The sequence below is a fragment of the Bombus vosnesenskii genome, unplaced genomic scaffold (assembly GCF_011952255.1).
Source record: "Bombus vosnesenskii isolate JDL3184/JDL3185 unplaced genomic scaffold, Bvos_JDL3184-5_v1.1 scf7180000014535, whole genome shotgun sequence".
Classification (NCBI taxonomy): domain Eukaryota; kingdom Metazoa; phylum Arthropoda; class Insecta; order Hymenoptera; family Apidae; genus Bombus; species Bombus vosnesenskii.
The window spans coordinates 715851-739000 of NW_022883506.1; the positions used below are offsets into that span (position 1 = coordinate 715851).

Below are 23150 nucleotides of genomic sequence, written 5' to 3' on the forward strand. Positions count from 1 at the left end.
TGTAAAATATAGCAAGCGTTTCTGATAGAGGTAGATGCTGTGCCATTTAACTTTTTCTAAAGAAAGAGACTAAAGAACCGTCCGTACACGTTGCATCGGTCGTGGCGAGAAACTGAATCATCTCGTCGGATGGAAGCTTCCTTTCTCCAAGAGTATAAACAAAACATAATGTATTGAGAGTATCAGCATGGGAATTCTCGGAAACAAGATAAGTTGTAATTTGAACATTAAGTAGCGCATGTCGGAGTTCTTCCTCTGCTCACGCTTTTGTACTACGCAAATTTCTAAAATTTCACAGATCGATTTTATTTTTATTCAAGTATTCTATTCCAAATTTATTAAATCTTCTTATATATTTTTTTATATGTCTCATTCCTATATTTTTTCAATAAATGCCTTCCGCTACCATTAAAATATTTTCCATTTATTATACCCAATATTGTACACGAACTCTGTGCAACTGCAGTTGCTAGCTGTTTAACTATTCAAGCTATTTCAAATTATTTAATGTATCATTCACCAAATTCCAAACTCAACGCGACTTCAACGTATTTTGTCGCAAGAAACAGAGATGCTGTTAAAGCTATCCGGATTCACCTATCGGTAACCATAAACATACAACTAATCTAGAAATTTTTGAAACGTATTTTATTTTCACGTGCGATTGACTCTCTCTGTTTGACACCGTTTTGAAAGGAGGATAAAAATGGGAGCGGAGCGTACGTGCCGCTCGAATGACACCGCATTCGAGAGATAATTATACAATTGTGCTGGCGGGCAAGCGTTTTCGCGTGGTCATTTCTACGCTTCGAGCAAATCTTCGACGAATCACCAGAACTATCCGAACGCGTTTCTGGGAAAATGGTCACACGAGGCGTTCGTTCGATAGATCCGCGACGTATATCATTGAGGCCTTCGTCGTTAAGAGGCGTATTAACGATCCTTTGGACCAACGTAAAGGAGTCACAAAATGGCAACGAAACTTATGTGCGTGTTCGCGTCGAAGATAGCCATTGCTGCGCTCACGTGCAATACGGAATCGAATTCGCCTGGCATTCCGATTGTGTTCGCACGATATCTCCGTATTTTCCGATTCGAGTTTCGATTAAAATTCATGAACGTTCGTGATCGGCGGCAACAGAAAGTTCGAGAACATAAGTATCGATTGCACGAACCACGCATAAAGCGTACAGAATTTGTCTGGATGTACAAAACGTTTTGTACATGCTGATTCATGAAGTTGTATAAATATTTGTCGTTAAAAACCGTAAAGAGTAGATCGTGCAAATCAGTATTGGAAAAGGTCGATGGTATATTTCTTTGGCTTTAAGGAATTAGTAAAAAAACGATACACGAATTATTCTGTACTCATTGGAATCTCCTTCAAAACGTTTAAATTAAAATAACCTCCTAAAATATTTTCACACCTTTACATTGGCAACTTTTATTCGGAAATTACCGCGAGTAATAAAAAGAGCAATAAATCCAATCATATTTCACTGACAATTAAAGGAAAACGAACTTTGGTGTACAAGCACTAGTACAGATACACGTCAACCAGGAAATCTTTAACGAAAGTTAAATCACTGATCGATTCCCAGTTGAACCGCGAAACTTTTTCAATGACCATAAATTCGATTGACTTCTCACTGCCGGATACTATTTCTCTCGATTTCTAACCTCGTAAACCAAAATGTTTTTCGATTTTATGCACGAAGGAGATCTTTAACCGAAGCAACGAATAAACAAACGACTCTCCTCAAAAATAACCACTCACACATTCGCTTCGCGAGAATCTTAAACTTTTCCGTATACCCGTTTAAAAATAGGAAGACGTGATGCGGCACCGAGAGAAAAGTCGTATTTGCAACGTCGCTACGCGCGGCTTATCGCATTTTCCATTCATGGAAATCGCATAAGTACGTGGCATGCATCTCGGTCGCGTAAGTGCATTTCCATGAAGAAACGGTGGTCATAAACCCCGGGTTCACCTCAAGGCTGGCACGAGGTGCGAATTATCGCTCTACGCTTAAATTGCACGCGATTTTTCTGAGCTTGCGGCATGGCACAGCTTGCCGTGCGATGCGACAGGAGGATCTTGTACAGAGCCTATCTTATTACGACTACGATTGCACGTGCATCGTCCCGAACGATCGCGGGACAAATTCTCAGCGAGTGGAATTATACGCGTCGGATGAGTTCGCGGGTGCACGAATCGTGGAAATTACGAGGACGATGCAAAATACGACTCGAACTTCTCTTTCGTTCGACCGTGACCCATAAATTCGCCACGATGCCGCTGTCTACCGACGTTCTCCTGGCGTCTGTAGCTGAACATCGAATGGAAAATCGACGGCTCGCTAGGATATCTCCTTCTTTTCTTTCTTTTCATTTTAGAAACTGTAGGGCATTATCGCACGATATTCATAGTGTACTTTATTTTATCAGCGTAGATGGTTGAAATAGCGGAGGTGAAAGAAACGGATATTTTGCGTTACTCCTATCGGAACCATTAAAGAGGATTATCTTTAAGGACATAAGGAAAAAGACAATGGGCAATTGTTGACAGGGGATTTTAAATAAAGTCAACTTTAATAGCGAAGTATTAAGCGATTAGTCAGACGCGCAGCACGAGAAAGTGGGTCAGATAATACCGGACTGTGGTAATATGCAAGTTCTTGATTTTATGGAGAACGATAGGAGTAATTATTAATTATTCATAGCCTTCCAATCTCTAGTGGCAATAAAGTATTGATGTCGCGTCTTTTGAAGATCATTGTATGGAGAATTATCTTGGAGGCTTCAAAACCTCGTCGCGTTGTCAGAGATTTTACACTTTCGTGTTTAATGACAGAGCTACGTCCTTTCTTATAGTTGAATGTCTTTCCGTATGATACTACGACACTTTACGAGTCTAATCTTTAATACGACAATAATATATTTTTCGCAAATTTTTTATCTGCATATATACAGGGTGATTGGTAACTGATGGCACAAGCGGAAAGGGAGTGATTCTACGCAAAAAAAGAAGTCGAAAATATAGAATAAAAATTTTTCGTTTGAGGCTTTGTTTTCGAGAAAATCGACTTTGAATTTTCGCTCGGTACGCGTGCGGTACGTTGTGACGGATCTCAATGTAAATCGTTGTCTCGATGGAGAAATTAAAAAAAAAAAAAAATAAAAATAAAATTTTTATTCTATATTTTCGACTTCTTTTTTCGCGTATCACCCCCTTTCCGCTTGTACCATCAGTTACCAACCACCCTGAGTAAAGAAGATACGTTACTGTTCCTGTATTAGAACAAGCAAGTACTTTCATTCCTAGTTCTTTGTAATTACATCTTCATAATTCTCACGTGAATAACATAACATTTTGCTCACATCTGATCATGTCCTCGACTTGGCAATGACATTTCTCGCCGTCACGCTTTTTACCAAGCTCTCGAAATTTTTAGCATTTCCACGGGTCTAATTACTCGGAAGATCGTATCTTTATTGAAGGAACGCGGAGCAACCGCGGGAGTCGCGTGATTTAACGAACCGCACCGCTCGGTAAATTGGTTCTAGACGAGATGGCTAACTAACGTATAAGGTAGTTAGGAGATCCTAATTAATTACCTATTCACCAACGATTGCGAACGAGGAGAGATTAAAAAATTAATTGGCCACGTAACGATTGTATAATCGTCCTTGATTTACTATCTGTTTGTACAAGCTTAATTTAATTATATCGGGTTAGTTATGTAACGTTGAAAATTTGTTAAAAAACAGGGGCTTTTAGCTAAGAAATATCTGGTTGTTTGTCTTTTTTGTGTGCAACTAAATTAGGTAAATGTTTACGAACAAAGAACTCGCATAATAGCTTACGATTTATTGCACAGTATGCATCCTGAAACAAATATTGATTCTGATGATAAAATTGTCTTTTTCTCAGACGGACAATTATCAAGATAACATTACGTTCACGATACCACGAGCGACGCTTCAAAAACGATCCATCAGAACCACAAAAGAGAGCAGTGAAATCATTAAAATGGCTCCGTATGATTATGTTGAATTATTGTTCACGACATATTGTTCGCTATGGAAGCAACCGGAAAAACGGTGTTCCGCGAGTTGATTGTGGAGGTCGGATACCCTCGCGAACCGCGATGCAAATCTGGACTCGCGGCGCGATTCTGTAACACGAGGCAACATCACGCTGACTTCGGTATGCGATATGGACGATTAAAGCTTGTTCCAACAGACTGGTCGTGGCAATTTGTCATTCGCCACCCTATGGGCCTCTCGCGACATGCGAAATTCGCATTTAAGGAGAGCGTGGATCGTGCTCTTCTCTCGTGGTGCGAGCGCCACGGGTAGGTGAAGGCTTATCCGGATCTCGTTACAAATAACTCCGCGTGCTGCATTCTGTATTCGTGTTCAGCGGGGTGGCTTTGCTATCCAATGGACGATTCGTTCGTTCGTTCACTTTAATATGACCGCAGTTTTCTGGCTGCGGAAATTACGAGTCGCTGGCTCGCTTACGACCCTCGAACTATTTACGAGACCGTGGTGGCGGCCTGAGGTAACGAAACGTGTCGCGTGAATAGTCGCGCGAGCGGAGTTTCGTTCGGGTCCCCTTTGTATCGCGACGACTCATATCGCGGTTGAAAATATTTTTAATCGATCGCTGTACTTGTGTAAAATCTTCTACGGCCACGATATGTGCGAATAACGAAGAAGCAGATGCGTAGCTATGTGGCTATGTATTTATATTACGGGTAGTCCGTTGATCGAGATTGCTCTTCGGGGCTGGAGGATACGTTTGAAAAGTAATGTGTGAACGTATTTGGGTGAAGCACTAAGAAGACAGAAAGCGTGTGGGCTAATAGTTTGGGTTTGCAGAAAAATTGTTAATTCGTTTTTGTGTCTATTAGTGTTTGTTGAAATGGAAATTATATTAACTGTTAAGCAATTCAAGAAACTATTCCTTAGCAAATTTCGAAAATTAATGAAACATGCATATATACATTCCCGTATGAATATGTTTACAAGCAAAGAAAAATAATTGCAATGTAAAAATACTTACATTGAACGTTAAAAGATAACATGGTAAAGAGTTATACGCGCACAGAATACATCTCTTAGTTGGAAGATTGAAACAGCTTTCCATTAGTTCAGTCAAGTATTTCTCTGGTAGAAAATAGAATGTAATTCTGATAGGACAAGCAGAGAGTTTAGTTAGCGTAGAAACTGTAAGATATTCGAGTTTCAAATTTCACATTTCTGGGATACATCTCACTTGAATAGATTTTACTGCACCATCTTACAAATGGAGACAACGTTTTACAATAAGAAATCATAGAAAACGAACAGTTGACGTCTCGATATACGTTTCAGCTAGATGTTATGAGATGTATAAATTTTCCACGAACCGTAAATTTTTACTTCGTTACATAAAATAGAATTAGTAAGTACATCTTTGTGAACATTTTTCTGCTACTCTCAAAAAGCGATAGTACTCGTATTTATTCATTCCAGATAAAGAAATGTAATATTCGAATATTCTTTTCATCGAGCTACTTTGCTCGTGTTCAACTCCTAGAATTATAGCAGGCAATGGTAGGTAAATGATAAAATTTATATTATTTTTAAAACATTTAAAGAAAATACAAAAAATACAACTGATTAATTTGTTTAAATTAGAAATAGCCAATGTTGCGGCTTTGTTGAACGCGGTCGATGCATCTTGCCTCGAAATGGTTACATTCTAAGTTTCTCGAGTACATCTTGCCCACGTATAACTGCGAGCAGCTACAAATAGCTCGCGGCATTGTATAATGTAAACTCATGGAAAACTAGACGCCCACGACTCGATGCATGAAAAATGAAAAGGAGAAATAATGGCTGAAAGAATACCATATTTTACTGACTCGCTTCCAACTAATACCACGAGATTCGCCTGTATAAATTAATGGATGTAATTTTTAGATATTGTTATTGTTTATAATATCGAGAAATGCACTCGATTTTAATGCATTTCCATGTGCATTTGCGTTACTTGGCAATCGTCAATTGTGTCGCTAATTATACGTAATTATGCACCGTTACGAAGTAATGCACAGTTTTCTTGCGTTCCTTTCCTGGATTACTTTACATACCAGTACGATATGACAACATTAGAATTTCTGAAGAACTGTTTCGGTGTAATGGTACAGTGGCTTGTGTTATGGTACAATGTTATTCTAACCGTTCTCTAATAGACTGTTATGTAGAAAATAATACACAAATCAGATCAAAAAAATGAATATTTAGTAAGTCGACATAGATTTGCGAATTAATTTTGGAAAATATACAAGCAGATGAGTTCCACTGTTAAGTATTTACTGTTTCCGCATTGGAGTAGAAAATTGGCATAGGATGTAACAAGCGTTAGGCTCACAAGAATGATTCACGCAGGATTGATAACGTTAAACACGTAGCAATGTCGTGGTGACAAGTAAATATAGTTGGTTAGATAGTGTTACAACGTACTATAGATAATGCACAATTAATTTCGACAAATACAATAAATTGCTGCTTTAGAATTAGTTTGTGAATCTACATATGTTGCCTACGTTATTTCGATTCTCTTGACATGTACTATATTCCACTAAATTATTTGGTACGTGTTTCAAATCATACTTTACGCTGTTAAAATGCTGATCTTTAATGATGAAATTGATTAACCCCTTAACCTACGATTTACGTTCGAGAATTTTAAGCCGAAAACGTAAACAAGCTATTATACAGGGTGGTTGGTAACTGGTGGTACAAGGGGAAAGGGGGTGATTCTACGCGAAAAAAGAAGTCGAAAATATAGAACAAAAATTTTTTTTTATTTTTTTTTTTTTTAATTTTTCCATCGAGACAACGATCTACAGTGAGATCCGTTATAACGTACCGCACGCGTACCGAGCGAAAATTCAAAGTCGATTTTCTCGAAAACAGAGCCTCAAACGAAAAATTTTTATTCTATATTTTCGACTTCTTTTTTCGCGTAGAATCACCCCCTTTCCGCTTGTACCATCAGTTACCAACCACCCTGTATATTATATTATATATTATATTAGGCCCGATCATCGTACTATGGGCTATGCCGTAATATTATATTTACGTTTGGTCCTATCATCTATTTACTATGGGCTATGCCCGTAGTTGTAGGTTAAGGGGTTACATGTTTGTTGCTCTTCTGATCAAAGCGTCTTTCATCGAGCAGTTTTGCAATGAAATGATCTACTACCATGACATACGAAACATTTGCGTACATACTACGCATTACTTTGCTAAAATGTGAACATATTATTCGATATAATATTTTTAACTGTGAAAAGTGAAAAGGAACAATCTTGGCGGTTTGCGTGCATTCTGCAACAGTATATCCTATCGTAGGTATTGAAAATGTTGGTAGATAAATCATATAGAAGTAATAAAATATCGCATTTATTATCGTTCATCGTTCGATGCTTTATTTTCAATCCAATTTATCCCGATCTTGCCAGGAGCGGAAGCGTTGTGAATACCGTATACCACGAGTCCATGTCTCTGTAAGATATTCATCATTCTACTTGCACAGTCTTTACCGGATACCATTTATCTCTTCGACTCAAAAGAATTTGCTAAAAAGAAAAAAAAAAAAAAAGAAAAAATTGCACGAACGCGGCAGATCCCAATCACAGAAATAGAATTTAAATTGAAATAATGGGAGCCTAATGTGTGGTAGAAAAATGGAATGACATTGCATACGAATTGATTGCGACTAGACGTTACGAAAATAAAACTAAAAATCATCCTAATTAAAATTAAAGGCAAATGACTCTGTTTCGACGAAGCCGTGAAAATAATACACTAAAAGTTCGGGAGAAATTTACCGGGAGTACTCGTATGATAGATGCATGTACGGCCGAAATGTAAGACGAAACGTGACTTGTGTGCATGCATTCTTCGAGTGCTCATAAAGCATTCTCCATCGTATGGCTACCGCGTCGTAACTCGCTCCGCTTCCTAGGTATTGTTGCCTTACCGAAGGATTCTTGAATCTCAACTCGTGTACAAAGCAAGTACGGAAGAAACGTTCCAAGCAACTTCTTGCGCACCACTTCTGCTACAGACGAACAACAAGTTTGTGTTAGACGGTCAAGACCACCGTTCCGTAACCATGCAAAACTCCTCGGGAAGCCGAACAACTTTTTATTTTATTTCATTATAAACTCTTTAATTTCAAAATTAATTAAATGTATGCAAATTCCTTGCCCAGATGTTTCCTTGCATGCCTCGTTTACGTATTCAAAGTATTGTTAATAGAACAAATAATATAAATTAAAGCAAGATAGAGTTAATAATTATAATACGGAAACATCAACTCACAATTAACTAGAACAGAGAAGTGTCGTACTTATTAGAGATAACGGAAAGGCAGGCGCATCTAAAACACGTTTGCTGAAGGCAAGTGGAAGTACAAATCGAAGATATTTTAGCAAGAACAGGTGAGAGGCATTACATATACGGCTTCTACGTTATGTCCGTTTTATAAAGATTTATTAGTAGCGGCGATGTAGTATAATCTAGCTAATTTTAAGATGTAGCAGAACATTTCTATAGTCGTTTAAGGCGCGATGTTTGTTTCTAAAAAGAATTCGGTATGAAATAGTTCTTTACATAAGAAGAGAGTATTACCCTATCCTACTGCCTTTTTTTGTGTTCTTGTTTAAATATCGAATTATCTAATGACATAGGTATCCTATTTAAATCAAGATTGAAAAGACTTAAAATTATGATCTAATTGAATCTAGGTATATAGAAATAATATAATAACAAGCACATAACATAGTAAATTAAATATATTAATTCTTTTGTTAAATTTACTTAAGATTAAAGATTAAGATTAAAAGATTAATCATTGTTAACAAATATTCCATTGCACGAAGATTTATTATTGACAGTATTAGATTTGTTTATGTCCCAGATGACAGTAGTACATAGAAATTCTCTATTTATCAAACGTAAAGCAAAAGAATAAAACACAGGAGCAAATTGCGTAAAATCGTTCGATACTCGCTTCCGGATCTATGTCAAATTAACTGTAACTTCAAAACAGCTCATAAAACCTCGGTAATTTATTTGACGTAATTAAAATCCGACTGAAATTTAAAACGGTTCTAAATATACCTGGAAACGTCTCAAATGCGCAAGCGGGACAACAAACAGTGACGTTAAACGTTATAAAAGCATTCGACTGGAAAGACGTGATATATTAACGCATAAAAATACTTTGGCTCGTCAACCATAAACGAAGATTATTCCGCGTTTCGAACCGTTGCACGCTGGAACTGCTAATAAGACCTTTAAATCATTGTGGACAGTTTCTCGAAGAAATTCCCGAATTAATTAAAGCTGAAGTAACATTTACGGATTTCAGAAATGCACGGAATCGAGCACATAGGACGTCGGGATAAATATTTATAAAGAAAACGTTTCCAACGTTCTGACAGTGATATGATTCCGCATTCGATTCTGAACAAACATCGCCTTTAGTCCAAAATCACATTTATATTCATTATGTTAGTTTTCAAGAGTGCATCGTGGTGAAAAATTAAAAAGACACATTATTAACGACGAATAACGTTAATACTTATTAAAATCACATACGATTCCTATCCATACAAAATATATAAATTCATATATCAGATGTTCCGTCAATACCCAAAAAAATAAAAGCTATATAACTATATAACATTAAATAATTAATGAAATGAAAACATCATTCCTATATATATTCTATGTATTATATTGTTGTATTCTTTGTATATTTTATGTATTATATAAATCAACAGAAGTCCTAAGTACAAATTTCGCAGAAGCGTACTGAATTCTTGTTCTACCATCCGACAGGTGTTTAATATTCTAAGCAGAAATCAAAGCACCAGCTGATCACTTTATGAATTGGTCTCTAATCAAGGAAAACATTTTTTATCAATGTCTAAGCATTATAAAATGAAACTTATGTTGGATTAGATACATCTTTGGCGTTTAACGGTTATCAAGAGGATTGAAAAGGTTTAAATATTCGATGAAATACTAGAAAAAGAACAACTTCCACTTGCTAAGAAAACTTATATCTATGAATAGCAAAGTATCGCAAATTCATGGTAAAGAATAAAGTTGAACTCACGGTGTAGCACAGGCTATTGACATATTTCACCACGGAACTATTCAGCCGCGGAGATTCCGGAACAAGCGGAGAAAAAGTAGGTAGCTGAACGGTGTCAGTTTCTGAAGTGGATTAGCTGATCTCGTTTCCAGTCGTGGTATTCCAGAATTCAAGAAGCATTGCGACGTAACGAGACCGGTTGACGGGGGCAAGAAGTTAACTGGTCGCGATGGCCGTGCGATCTTAACGACCGTCACTTTATTAAAACTCGGAAATACATACTGTCAGCAATTAACGTCGCGCGTACGTAGCACCTTTCACGATCGGCTTGTCAGGGGACCGTCACGTCGATTACCGGACTCGACTGTGTGTGTGTGTGTATCAGTATAGGATGTTTTTCGCTTGGAAAATGCAACCGATGCAATTTGCTGCGCTCGACGATGCGCACTGTCTTGTATGGATAATATTACGACTCGAAATCCGACAAATTCTTCTGAGCTTGATGGTGTTTCCGATGATGTATCGTCAAAGAATTATTTTCGTCTAAATATTTCAATCAATTTTATTGACTTACTTCTTCGTCCTCGTAAAAACAAATAGAGTAAAACATTTAAGTTAAAAGTCTGTAATGTTAACATCGAGGCCACTTTTACATAATTCATAATGCTCTACCGCTTTTACGCATTGTTACATAGATCTTCTTTATAAATACTTGTTGCAAGTCAAACAGTTTCCGTTTCCACGTACAATGTGAAATTAGGAGCTCATTACGAAACAAGGAAATTAAAATGCACAGCGCGCATTATTAATATCGTTTACGACTGCTCATACCCGTCTACCGTTATTAAATCTAACAACAATACTGTATCGTATCGAATCATGTTACAACGTTATGTTATAACACGCCCAATGAAAGATAGCTCGTTAACAAATAAATAATTTTACACAGGGTATTTAAGAAAATTGGTTTGCAATAAAAAAACCATTGGTTCGCTGTTTCGGAATAACGTTACCTCGATAATTTTGTACAACCAACGGCATCGAAAATTTTACGAGGATTTCTTAATGGTACTTTAAAACACGGCAGACATTCGTGAAGTAAACGATCAGTTTTAGTCACCAGTACATCACCAAAATATTTTCTATGCAATACTCTTTGATCAGGAAGCACGAAGAAGCGAATACGGGGATTATATCCAAGCTTTGATATCTTTATTAGTCATCGAATAAAAGTATCCGAATCGTTTCCTAAAAGTGGTAAGTAAGGATAATGATAATGATATCACAGTTGCCCGACAAGTAAAATATTTTTCACACGTACTAAGAAGTCAGATCTTCGAAAAACTTGAGTCGAATCTTTGGAGTAGAATGAGTGAAAAGACTTCATCCGATCTTTGAAAGATCGCCTAAACCTGAAGAAATAATAAATGAAACTACTATAAACGAAAACACTTAAATACGAATCCATGTAAATACTTGTAATTAAAACTCATATAACAGATTTGATTAAAATAAAGGATCTATCCCGATGTGTCAAGGGTTAAAGTCTTCTTTCGTTACATAAAAAGCCAGAATGTTTTCCACGAAGTAACTTGAAGCACGAAGATATAGCTCCGCGAAAACTCATACTTACGATTTTATCTACTCTTAACACCACGCATTTTAAAGATGTTCTTTTAAGAGGAACGATCTTACGAACTGAAGCTGTACGCATTACACGTTCGCTTTTGCTGCCTCTTCAAGTCCAAAAATCAGAAGGAACGATTAAAAGTAAGTAAACTGAAGGAAGAAAATGAAATTTACAGTAGTCCGTATGTGTAGTGGGTGTAAGTCGTAAGCATTCTTCGACATCATAAAAGCAATCCACGGTGATTTCAACGATGATACTTGCAGATGCATCTCTACGCAGTTATCCAAGTTATTTTCGTTTAAATATTATTTTACTAGAAGATTTACAAGTTAAATGCTTATATACAGCTTGAATCATTTATGCAAATATCTTCTTTTAGTTCAAATTAATATTGTAAGATTTAAAAAATTGATACGTAAGATATTTTTTTAGTTAATGACCCATTGCATAAGTTATGACTTACAAATGATTAAATGTGGAATGCAATATCTCTTTACGATGCCATGTGCTCCAAGAGATTAATCACTTTCACATGCGTATCTATATATGCACAAGTGAAATCTGATACGTATTTAATAAAGCAAACATTGTAACGCTGCACCTACGATACCTACAATTACGCTTTCTATGCTATATAATGTTTCTTCTTCGTTTTAAAATTTGAATCAAAATATGCAATTGCACAAATTTAATTCAGATATCGTTTACAAATAAAAATGTTATATATTACATTTTCTATCGTTGTAGAAGTATACCACACAATTCGCTTCGATGATTAACACATTAATAATTACGCAAATTCGCGTTAGACACATCTTGGAATCTTTCGTCTCGTATTGACAAAAATATAGATAAGACTTTCTCGAATTAAAATATAATAAAACCTACTGAAACGCAACGATTAGATCGCGCTTTAGGCCAATTGTTATGTAACACACACGATTATGTGTACACGGAACAACTGAATACCTAATTTATATGGCACGCTCGCGAACAAGTACGATACCATTTGACTGTGGCTCGGTTCAATGATATCAGTAATTACATGTAACGAATGAACCTGGCCATAGACCTAACAGCATTCCTTGGGGTTCTTTGATCTAGCCTGAGTGTTTTCGCTCGTGAGTTCACCTGAACACAGTTAATTCGTAGAATTCAAAGTTAGATGGATATAATCGATCTTGGCATACCATAGAGCGTACTTGCCACGAGCTCTCTAGAAGTCTAACCATGTCTTAGCTAACAAATATCTATAGGATACAAATATGGAATCATTGTCTAGCGTTTGCATTGCACTTTCATTGTGCTAATCACTAAAATTGGAATGAAATGTATTTATATTTCCCTAAACAAATATTTCCTCCATAAAATATACTTAATGTGCAACGATTAAGATACACATATTTTCCATAAACGTAAATCCATACAAAGTATACTTTGTCAAAGAAATTGTCCTTTCTCGAGTACAAAGCATACTATACTAATAATCGATAAAATCACTGACACATTACCTAGCAAGTAGTACATACATATATTGCATCGCGTATCAAACGTAGTTTCTTAGCGGTATAGTTTCTTTCATATAAATGACATTCTCGAATAACAAAAAAATATCGAGTACGTAACGGATTAACTATCAGTGCATCGATGCAAACGTTAAGAGAGAAAAATAAAAAGAAATTGATCGTTGGCAGAATCCTTTCGCGCGAGGTAGCCCAGTCAGTGCACACACAATGCGCGATTAACCGATACTTCAGAAGTTAGAGTTAGCCAGCGATGCACCATTCAACTGTTGTGCTTTTTTCGTAATCCAAACAAGGAAGCTGGCACGAGCACGATCGTTGTGTATCAAACGATTTCTATCGATTCTACCCTCCGTCACGTACCAGTTCTAGGCAGTGTTGTCCGAGGAGTACACTGACTCTTCTCCTCGCGAGAGATCTCGTATCGATTCTCCGGATTCGTTTCTGATCGCGAGAGACCTTAAGGCGCCGCGCCGATACCGGATAAGGTGAACGCAGATGCAAAAGGTGTATATAGAAGAACGAACCGTCGTGTCGCCATCGTCGAGCCGACCGTGTGTGGATCGAACCGTGGTTTTTCTCCGCCAGACTTTCCAGAGCGCGGCCACACGATTCTCGTGTCACGAGAGAGTTGACCCTTCGACGCTTCTCCCCAAGCCACTCGATCGGAATTCTACGTTCCGTCGGAAGCACTATCAAGGCCAGGGTTGTAGTCATTGGTATCACGTCGCAAGGTGAACCAGACACTCCTCCAACGATAGAGTCCCCTTTCGTGCAATTAGCGGGTGCGAATGCAACCTCAAAGAAAATTTGATCGAGAGAACAAACGAGATGTAGACGATGTAGACGAAATATACGTACATTGCCTCGCAAACTGTTTTCTCTGTGGGTATAGTGAAAATTAGAAAGGTGTATGCGCATACATTGCACAGAGAGTTTCTTTGCTTAATTAATGACGGCATGGAGAAAACTCGTATGCGTAAAAAAATTCATACGGTGTGAAATTCAAAAATCAAGATGCCAACGACAAAAAAGACGACATTTAGGTAAACATGTCAAATTTCATTTAAAGTAACATCGATTACTCGCAGAAATCATCGAGAGTGCATCATCGTAATAATACATCGACGACTCCTCCTCTTAGTTGTAGATAATCGCTACTTCAGAAGTTTAATTCTTCATCTCCATCATGATCAAGTCTAATTTCCGTGCGGTTCGCACAAAAAATGATTTTCATCGATCAAACGAAACTCCCATCAGAGGATCTATCTATCTCTATGAGGGTCATAATCGATCGATTCGGCACTTGGAAGGCCTTGTTTCGCTTCTAGTTCAAGCAATGAAGAAATATTCGAGCGACTACGAAACACGGCAACCAGCGTATTTCATATCTTGTCATCTTCGAGGAAGCTGACCCCTTAAGATCGTGGTAGCTGACCGTAGGGAATCCGGTGCCCGGTACCCGGTGGAAACCTATCAAGGCCACAGCCGAGCTAGTCCTTTTATTTTCTGGCCATTTGACGAGAGCGACATGCCAGACATTCCACGCTGGAATAGCCGTGTAACTATGCCCTCGGCATGGCCTACGTGCGTGTTCAACCGTGTACGCGTGTGCGCGCGTTTCCGCGCTCATCTGTGTACGTACTTTATACAGGGTGCGCAACAGAAAGCGAACATTCCGATTTTCTGGCGCGTGAAACCGCTTAATGGAAATTTCACGTTCGCCTATGAGATGCTGCGACTTATGGGAACGTGAAGTTTCACGTTACATCCTGCTTCTCGTCGATCATTTCAGCGAATTTTTTACCGTTTTTTCTTCAGGATTTTTTCCAAAATATGCAACCGGAATTGACCACGGAGAAAACATATTGACACATTTTGTAACACACTCGAAGTTTATTTCAATTTCAGGCGTTGTGAAACTCTGAAATATTTTTAGTGAATATCATTCGCGATAAAGTACAATATTAAGTACCTATTTCATATTAAAGTTTCATATTATTATTCTTGTTGATGTTTGTTATTATTGAAATTGAAAAATTCAATCTTAACGAACTATATACTTTTTATCGTGTTTTCTTCCATATGGATATATAGGCGAATAATGGAACATGACTATTCATAACAGAGACCTATAGTAGTGCTGTTAAACTAACCATTTACGGTTCAGTCTATGTACATTCGGTCATTATGCTAATTAGCACGTTCAACGTCGGACGTGTAAGTATCTGGACTATTTTGGCAAAGAATCCCACCATTTGCTTCCTCGTGCTTATTCTCCTTTCTGTATAAATTCATCTATGTTCTTATAGGAATATATTACTTTCAAATTTTTTACGTTAATCAACGAAGTGTAAAAGAAAATCATTTTTCAAGATTCTGCCATTCCGATGATTAGCCAAAGAGGTGGTTTGTTTATTAATTACTTGATAAAGTACTAATAATTTGCGAAGTGATCGATCGATCGATTTACGAATCACTATTAATTCTTTCCTCTGAAACGTTATTGTGTTCAACGGCAGACAAGTGAGGATGTGATATTTAAATGGGGCCTGTAGTTGACATTTATGCATCTGGTTACACGCGTGTAGTATACATGCATTGGATACAATACGAAAGGTATGCGTGTGCGTAAAGGACGGGGACTCAAGGCCGATCGTCGGGCAATCCTTCTTTCTCCATCTTGAACATACAAGAAAGACAATTCGGAGCCGTGAAGTTGCCGCGAATGCAATATATCTTTATCAAACACTATTGCATTGAAACAGGACCGAACAATAACGCCGTACACGAAATAACACATAATTGTTTAAATAAGCGAATTCCCTCGGTGACACGTACATAACTGCCTTATTGGAGACATTAACAAATATCTCTTGGTATTAGATAAGCGAGTTTCAACGAAATGTTATCTTAGCTTTGTGTGAAATCTTGTTCTCGTTTTGACACGTCTCGCAAATTGTTCATTTATTGAGAGATACGTAGATACTGAAAAAAGATAGAAATAGTCCATTTCTGGAAAATTCTACCTGTTCCTGACGAAAAGATCGAAAATAAATATACATACATAGAATTACAAATGTTTTCTCTGGAATTTCTTAACAGCACAAAAAAAGACTAATCGACTCGGTTAATGGCCACTTTCATGCATTAAGACTTCCTGTCAGGAGATTTCAATCTCGCTCCTAGAACAGCTGCTATCTCCGTGATCGTTCTTCCTTTAACAGCTAATTCATTCCGATCAAAAAGAATTTTCTGGTGTTTCACTTTTCATCGAACAGGCACTTTCGAACGCATCTATCAGGGAAATGAGACAACAAACGAATCCGTTTGCTGTTCTATCCTTTCATATCGTTATAATTGTGTGCAGAATTGATTCCATTTGGTCGACCAGCGTTTGGGTGTCAAGAAACTTAAAGATCGTGGCGGGACTACGATCACATTGACGAATCAAAAACGTACTCCTCGATCATCGAACGTGTTTACGTAGTACGTGACTTTTCGTTTTAATGCTTTCTACGCTTCGACAACCAACACCCGTTTCTCTTCGTGTGTACACGTTGTGCAAGTGCTGCAAGAATATTGATAGGCTTTCAAAATGAATTAACTACAAGAAACCGCCGGTGAACGATAGAGTTTCGTCGCTCGTCTATTACGCGCTTCTCTGTTTTGTAGACTTTTGTATCGTGTAATCGATTGGTTCCGTAATTATAACGATTTATTACGTTTCCTAGGAAACTGTAGTCAATTCTACGAAGCAACAGGAAATATATAATAACGGTGTAACTGTGAAATTGATCTTCCAAAAAAAAAAAAAGAAAAATATATTCCCGGCGTAAAATTTATGCATGTTTTTGTCAAAATATATCAAATATTTCGGTTCTTTGAAAAAGAACACTGAATATTTTTACTGAATTATAATAAACAAATAATATGCACAATAAAATCGAAAGTAAATGAAATGTTATTAGATATATCGAGTGAAAGTTGTACGAAAGTGGCAAATTGCAGACATAACTTCAAGTGAAGTTTTTTAATGGGAATACTATCCACATAACCATAAATAATATATTTCTAGTGAAATTAACAACCAACTAATCTTAACTGGGAAACAAGTCCTCGCTATCATATTTGAAGAAGTGAAGAATAAGATCAGACTACAAAATTGACAGCGACTGTAACAACTCATTAGCTTCTACATCCACTACACAATGTAATTATTGTTTTTCTACTCGTTGTACGGCTACAGCCGCGGTAGCTGGATTATAGAAAAAGGATTCAATATTACGTGTCGAAGGCTCGCAAGGACATATCCTGAGTTTCCTAAGAGTTCATAAAGAACAACCGGACATCCAACATGTAACGATCGCATCTTCTCAGAAAACTGGTTATAAGAGATATGTATAGGTATCTGAAAGTTGTGTTGTATACGTAGTTAGAAACCACATTTTTACTACCTATAGAGGAAACGTAGTTAATATTAACAGCCTTGTAGGATAATATTACATATTAATCATTTATAACCGCCAATGACCAAAACATTTTACAAACTATCTATTTAAAGTTTATCTTCGTAATTTAAGATAAGCTTCTAAATTAAGAACTATAGTATGTAATATCGCCCTGTAATGTCGCTTATATACGATTCTGTAAAAGTCTGACTCGTGTTGACCGAAACTACTTAAGAATCTCAACGAATGTTCACGCATCAGTGGAATATAAAAATCAGACGATCCAACAACCTAGTACTGTAACAGAAACAGGTTCGTAATAGACAGGTATCTAACTCTATTTCCCTTTATAACCCTTTTTCTAACATTGATACAAAGAATTCTACTGCCCCGCGTCTAGTTGTTCGCGTTTCGTGGTACGCGCAAGGACACGCGCCAGTCCTGGACCACGTATCCTTCTTAAGAGCTCACGACCGGAAGTCCGATACGTACGACGCGAGCAATTACGAAGGTAATCGTGGTTGCTCGGAGAACTAGCTTGTTCGAAGATCGTTTTGCTCTGAGGTATCTTCGGCCACGCTCGACTTTCCGGTTTAACCGCTCCTTCTTCTAATCGCTTCTCTTCCTGCCGAACGATCTTCCCGTCCTTGGTCTTTTCCACGCACTTCGGCTAGTTGGAAAGTTCTATGCAGTCGATTCTTGGCTTCGCCGCTCCCCAATATGGTGAAACTTTACGTTGCTCGTGCATTTTACATTTGAATTTCTAAATCTTCACTTCAAACCAGTCCAATAATTGTGTTAAGGCATCGTTTAAATTAAAACAGGGTAAATTGTGTAATCAAAAGAGAAATAATTTTTCGGAAGTTCGAATCACAGGCTTAAAATTAATAAACGAGAAAGAAACAAGCCTTTTTATAAAATCAAAATCGTTCTCCACAACGTTTAATGCTTCATATAAAATTTCCATATATATTGAAAATGTCATCCAAACGCTAGCTCCGCAATTGCTCTGTTTTTGCTTTCCCACGTGTATGAGGCAGTTACGTCACTTACGGCACAAATACGATGCGTAACGGATGAAATAGCAAAGAAGCGCCGATTTTTCTCGTGGTCATCTGATATATCAAATGAACTATCGGGGAACTAGAAATGAGATAGCGACAGCACGAAAGAGAATCCTTGAACGTCAGAGGTGTCGATATTGAACGGTGTCTAGTTTCATTCATCCAACTCTGAGAATCAGAACACTCGCCCCCGGATCGCAGACAGGAATTTTTATGAATGACCAAAGGAATCCTCTTACCTGAGTCACTATCCCCAGCCATGGTCCAATGCCATGAAAAGGGCCGTCAACTCGATCACGTAGATCGTTAATGCCAAACTTTCACAAAAATAAATCTCCCGCTTGGTTCTGGCTCTGACTCAGAAGTCAGAGTACTAAATTGTATTTCACACATTCGATACTTTTATTTTTTACTTTCAGATAGTTTGAGCTCCGTAAAAACGATTTTTTATGTTTTAAAAACTTTTACTTGAAAAATCCTAAAAGATGCTATGAATTTATGCGAATCAAATTCTATTTTATTAAATAAGTCGAAATTGAATAAGTCGGTTTGCTGAAAGATTGGAAAAATTTGGCATCTTCAAGGTGACAATTAAATGATTACTATTCAACAGATGAAATTAGAAGCTGTTTGTCGTTTCTGCACGTTAACTATCCTCATTAACAAGGAGATTGGCGTTATTTCATATGAAATTTCAGTCCTCTGGTTCTGAGGCTGTACATACGGTCGCTGTCTCTAATATATTTTTCATTCTCGAACGCGGTAATCTCATCCTTACATAACGCAGTTACGATGACTCAATCTTGGGAACGTATGTATACAATCCGAGGAAATCTATTACAATGGAAAACCGTCATATGCGAACTTACTGTGAATTCTATTGAGTCGAGAAACTTTCGTTTCGCGTTCATTAAACACATCAAAATAACCTTTAATTTCTCCCAACTTATGCAAATATTGCTTGTTTTAACACAGAAAGCAGGCTCGAAATTATAATATACGAAAAATAACATTTTGTTAAGATAATATGATACACATAAATAACGCGAATCGATAAACGGTGAGATAAAGAGGAATCCATTTTAAGTACAAATACTTACGTACTCAGCTGTCGCAACTTACAAGCATGTTGAACGTTCGTTCTAGAAACGTTTCCTGACTATGAAGAACACAAGTTACATTCTCTTCGTCGCTTCAATTAAAGCACGGACTCACGCGCTAAATTGTCCCATCGAGGATGAAATGCAGAGAAGTTGTCGACGTATTGAACGCTGTGCACCGGCATGTTCTTTGTTCAGGTGCTACGACACGACGCGACGCGTATTCCGATCTGTGGCTAGACTCGATCACGGTGAATACGAAACAAGATTTTCCAGCCTGTGACAACGGTGTAGAATTTAAATGCGTCGAATGTCGGCCGTAGAAATGATCATGCAGGCAATGGTTGATAGCGATTGAGGTCGCATACGAGGATCATGAAGGAGATCGTGAAAACTCGCTGGTTACCGGGTTAAAACCTAGCCGCGGGCGACCGCGTAAGATGCACAGTTAAATGGATTGCTTGAATAGAACAGTGCGAACGACAGGAATGTAAATTAGCGTTTGACGGTATATGAAAAGGCGACATTACATAAAGTAGTACAAAATGTCATATGATAAAGATAACTGTCTATGTTCTGAATGATTTTCCTGTGCTTTGCTGTGCTGCGATTGTGAATGCACGAGACAATTTAATTTTTGTACGTACGTTCGCTATTCACATCGAACATAGTAATACAAAACATAATTAACACTTCATATGGGATTATCTAAAAACACGTGTGCCATCGTTTCTTGAACTCAAAGCCGTCATGTGTTACCACCTGCTCAAGGACAAGGACAACTTCTCTCGAGAGCCATATTTACGAATAGCATATAAAGTATATATTTCTTTAAGTAAGTCCAGAGAACGAAGAATCATATCTGATGCTATTTCACAAAAATTATGTTCTAATATATTTTCTAAGTAGTATTTTGGCCTTAGTCTGGATTAAATTTAAGTAACATAAATTATTATCGTATATATGCGTTTTCTTTAAATTGTACGTCAGTTGCTAATATGTTGTAGATTGTGTTAAATTTTTTTTAATGTTAGTATAAATTGCTGTTTATAAAACTTTCGATTTAACCGTAAGGAGAATTTATATAAAAAGTTGCAAGTAAACTACGTTGTTTATAGTATGATGCGTAATTTAACGGCTCGTATTTGTGTAAATAGCAGTGGCAATTTCGACGAAAAAAGGAAAAGGAACAAGAGAGTAATCTGTAGCCAACTGGGCAGTTTATCGACGGTTAGCTCGATAATGTTCCTCTTTCACTTTCATGTAATCCATAGCCTATTTTTCTATTTTCAAAGAAGAAGCGTAAATTTTAGCAAAATAAATCTCAGACTTACATATAATTAACGGTATAGAAAACCTCTTAACACATCACCGATTATCATCTGATTTAATGTTAATAAAACGGTTGTATTACACAATCGAAATAGATCAAAGCAATTACTCTTAAAATTACACCTTAACAGCATATAACTTAATGCATTACCAGTAATTATTAAGTAAATTATTAATTATGAAATTAGGAAATTATAAAATTCCACTTATGAGTCGTACTTTTCTTAAAAATAGTGATCACACACTTATATCATTCCTAATATAAAGATCGATTGATAGATACAATAAAAACGTGAAGACATATCGTATTAGCCGTTAACTCTAGCTATTTTTGCATTTACCAGCTTGATTGTGAAGCTATAACCGCCGAGAACGTCTTACCCCATTAAAAACTAACGATCTGTTCTCCAAATATTTTTTCTGACAAATTAGCGGAAGTAATCGAAACGCTTCGGTGATCATTAGGACGATCACTCTGTATATCCGATTTTGGGGTTGGCACGCGTAAAGCGTGTGCTGCCTTCGGACCTTCTTAGCTGGTTACGTAACCGCCAGGATGTCAGCAAATACGGACGACCGGTTCATGAAATCCATGTATAATAATAATCTCACGATATGGTCGGACATAGACGGCCTTCCCGGCTGTCGGCTCGAGGCTGTTTTGATATCTGTCGAGCGAATTATTATCAGAGCATAAGAGCGAAAGGGGTACGTTCGGAAGAGAACGGGGAGGTGCCGTGACACGTGTGATACGCGCGTATGGGTTCGTTCTACCGTGACGCTGGCCGATTAAAGTTCAAGATATGGAACTGGTCCGCGTCCCTGCGAACGTGATAACTTAAATGGCAATACGCGAAACCGTGGAACGCGAGCCATGCCCGCCAGCTCTTGGACAGCCGCAATTTTACTGCAAGCTGTAGAAAAATAGGGGCGAGTATAGCCCTGAGTTATGCGTATCCCACGTTGCAATTCGAGCGTTTGTGCAATCGCGTTCCTTTCCAGGTTATCTTTTAAATTTTCCTGGATATTTCTCTTTTTAAGGACGTTCATCCACCGCAACAACGTGCTTCGAATTCTGATCAACGACAGAGATATGTATACCTACATCGACGCATGTACCGAGAAGATTGTTTTCGCAAAGTTACGAATTACAGGGGGTTTAGTCAAAGGTGCGGAGACTTTATATATAAATCGATCATTTTTAACCCTCGTCCACCTTTACCGTATTTTGTAGCTTTCATCGCGAGACAGTGAGTTTCGTAGCGGTTTAAAAGACAGTATCGTTTTTTCAAAGTGGTTGACGCGTGTTAAATCGATTCTACATGACAAATTCACGGTCCACTACATGACTCTCTACCAATTTACTGTAAAATTGAACAACGAGAATTATTCGCAAAATTAACATTATATTTTAACATAGTCTGGTAAATTAAGGTTGACGACGGTCACGTTCCTTCAAAATTTCGGTGTATCTACTACTCACAACTTTTCCCATGCACAGCCATCGCGTACATTTGAAATAGAAAAGAAAATCAAAGGAACAAAAGCTAATATCCGACAATATCGCGTACGTTCCTATTTGTGAAACGACATTAATTATGCAGCACGTGAAACAGCTATTGGCAGACCCCGTGCACTCGTTATATTCGGACTTTCACTCCATGCGCCACTTAAATGATATTCTCTCTTTATCTATTTCGCTGCTGGCCTCTGTTAAACGCGCATAAGTAACCATGAACAAAGCGAAGACAAGTTACTTGTTTTACATCTCGTCCTATGGAGACTGAAACACGTTGTGACACACTGGTCGTTCGTCCGTTCGTTTGTTCAAGATCACAACGTCGAATTGCATTGTGTTATAAAAGATTTACGGCAGAAA

General features: G+C 37.5%; 1 protein-coding gene across 6 annotated transcripts in view; it reads right to left on the bottom strand.

Moving 5' to 3' along the window:
- Positions 1-23150, bottom strand: part of LOC117240016 (partitioning defective 3 homolog) — a 41893-nt gene that overhangs the window by 15284 nt on the left and 3459 nt on the right. For 2 of the 6 annotated variants that reach the window (XM_033505851.1, XM_033505849.1), the window contains exon 1: positions 19962-20138. The exons of 2 other annotated variants lie outside the window; for them this stretch is intronic. The gene's annotated coding sequence lies outside the window, so the exon portion shown is untranslated. Of the gene's footprint in view, positions 1-10192; positions 10438-19961; positions 20139-23150 lie in introns of those variants that run through there. 2 more of the 6 variants (XM_033505850.1, XM_033505847.1) reach the window with 1 other exon arrangement.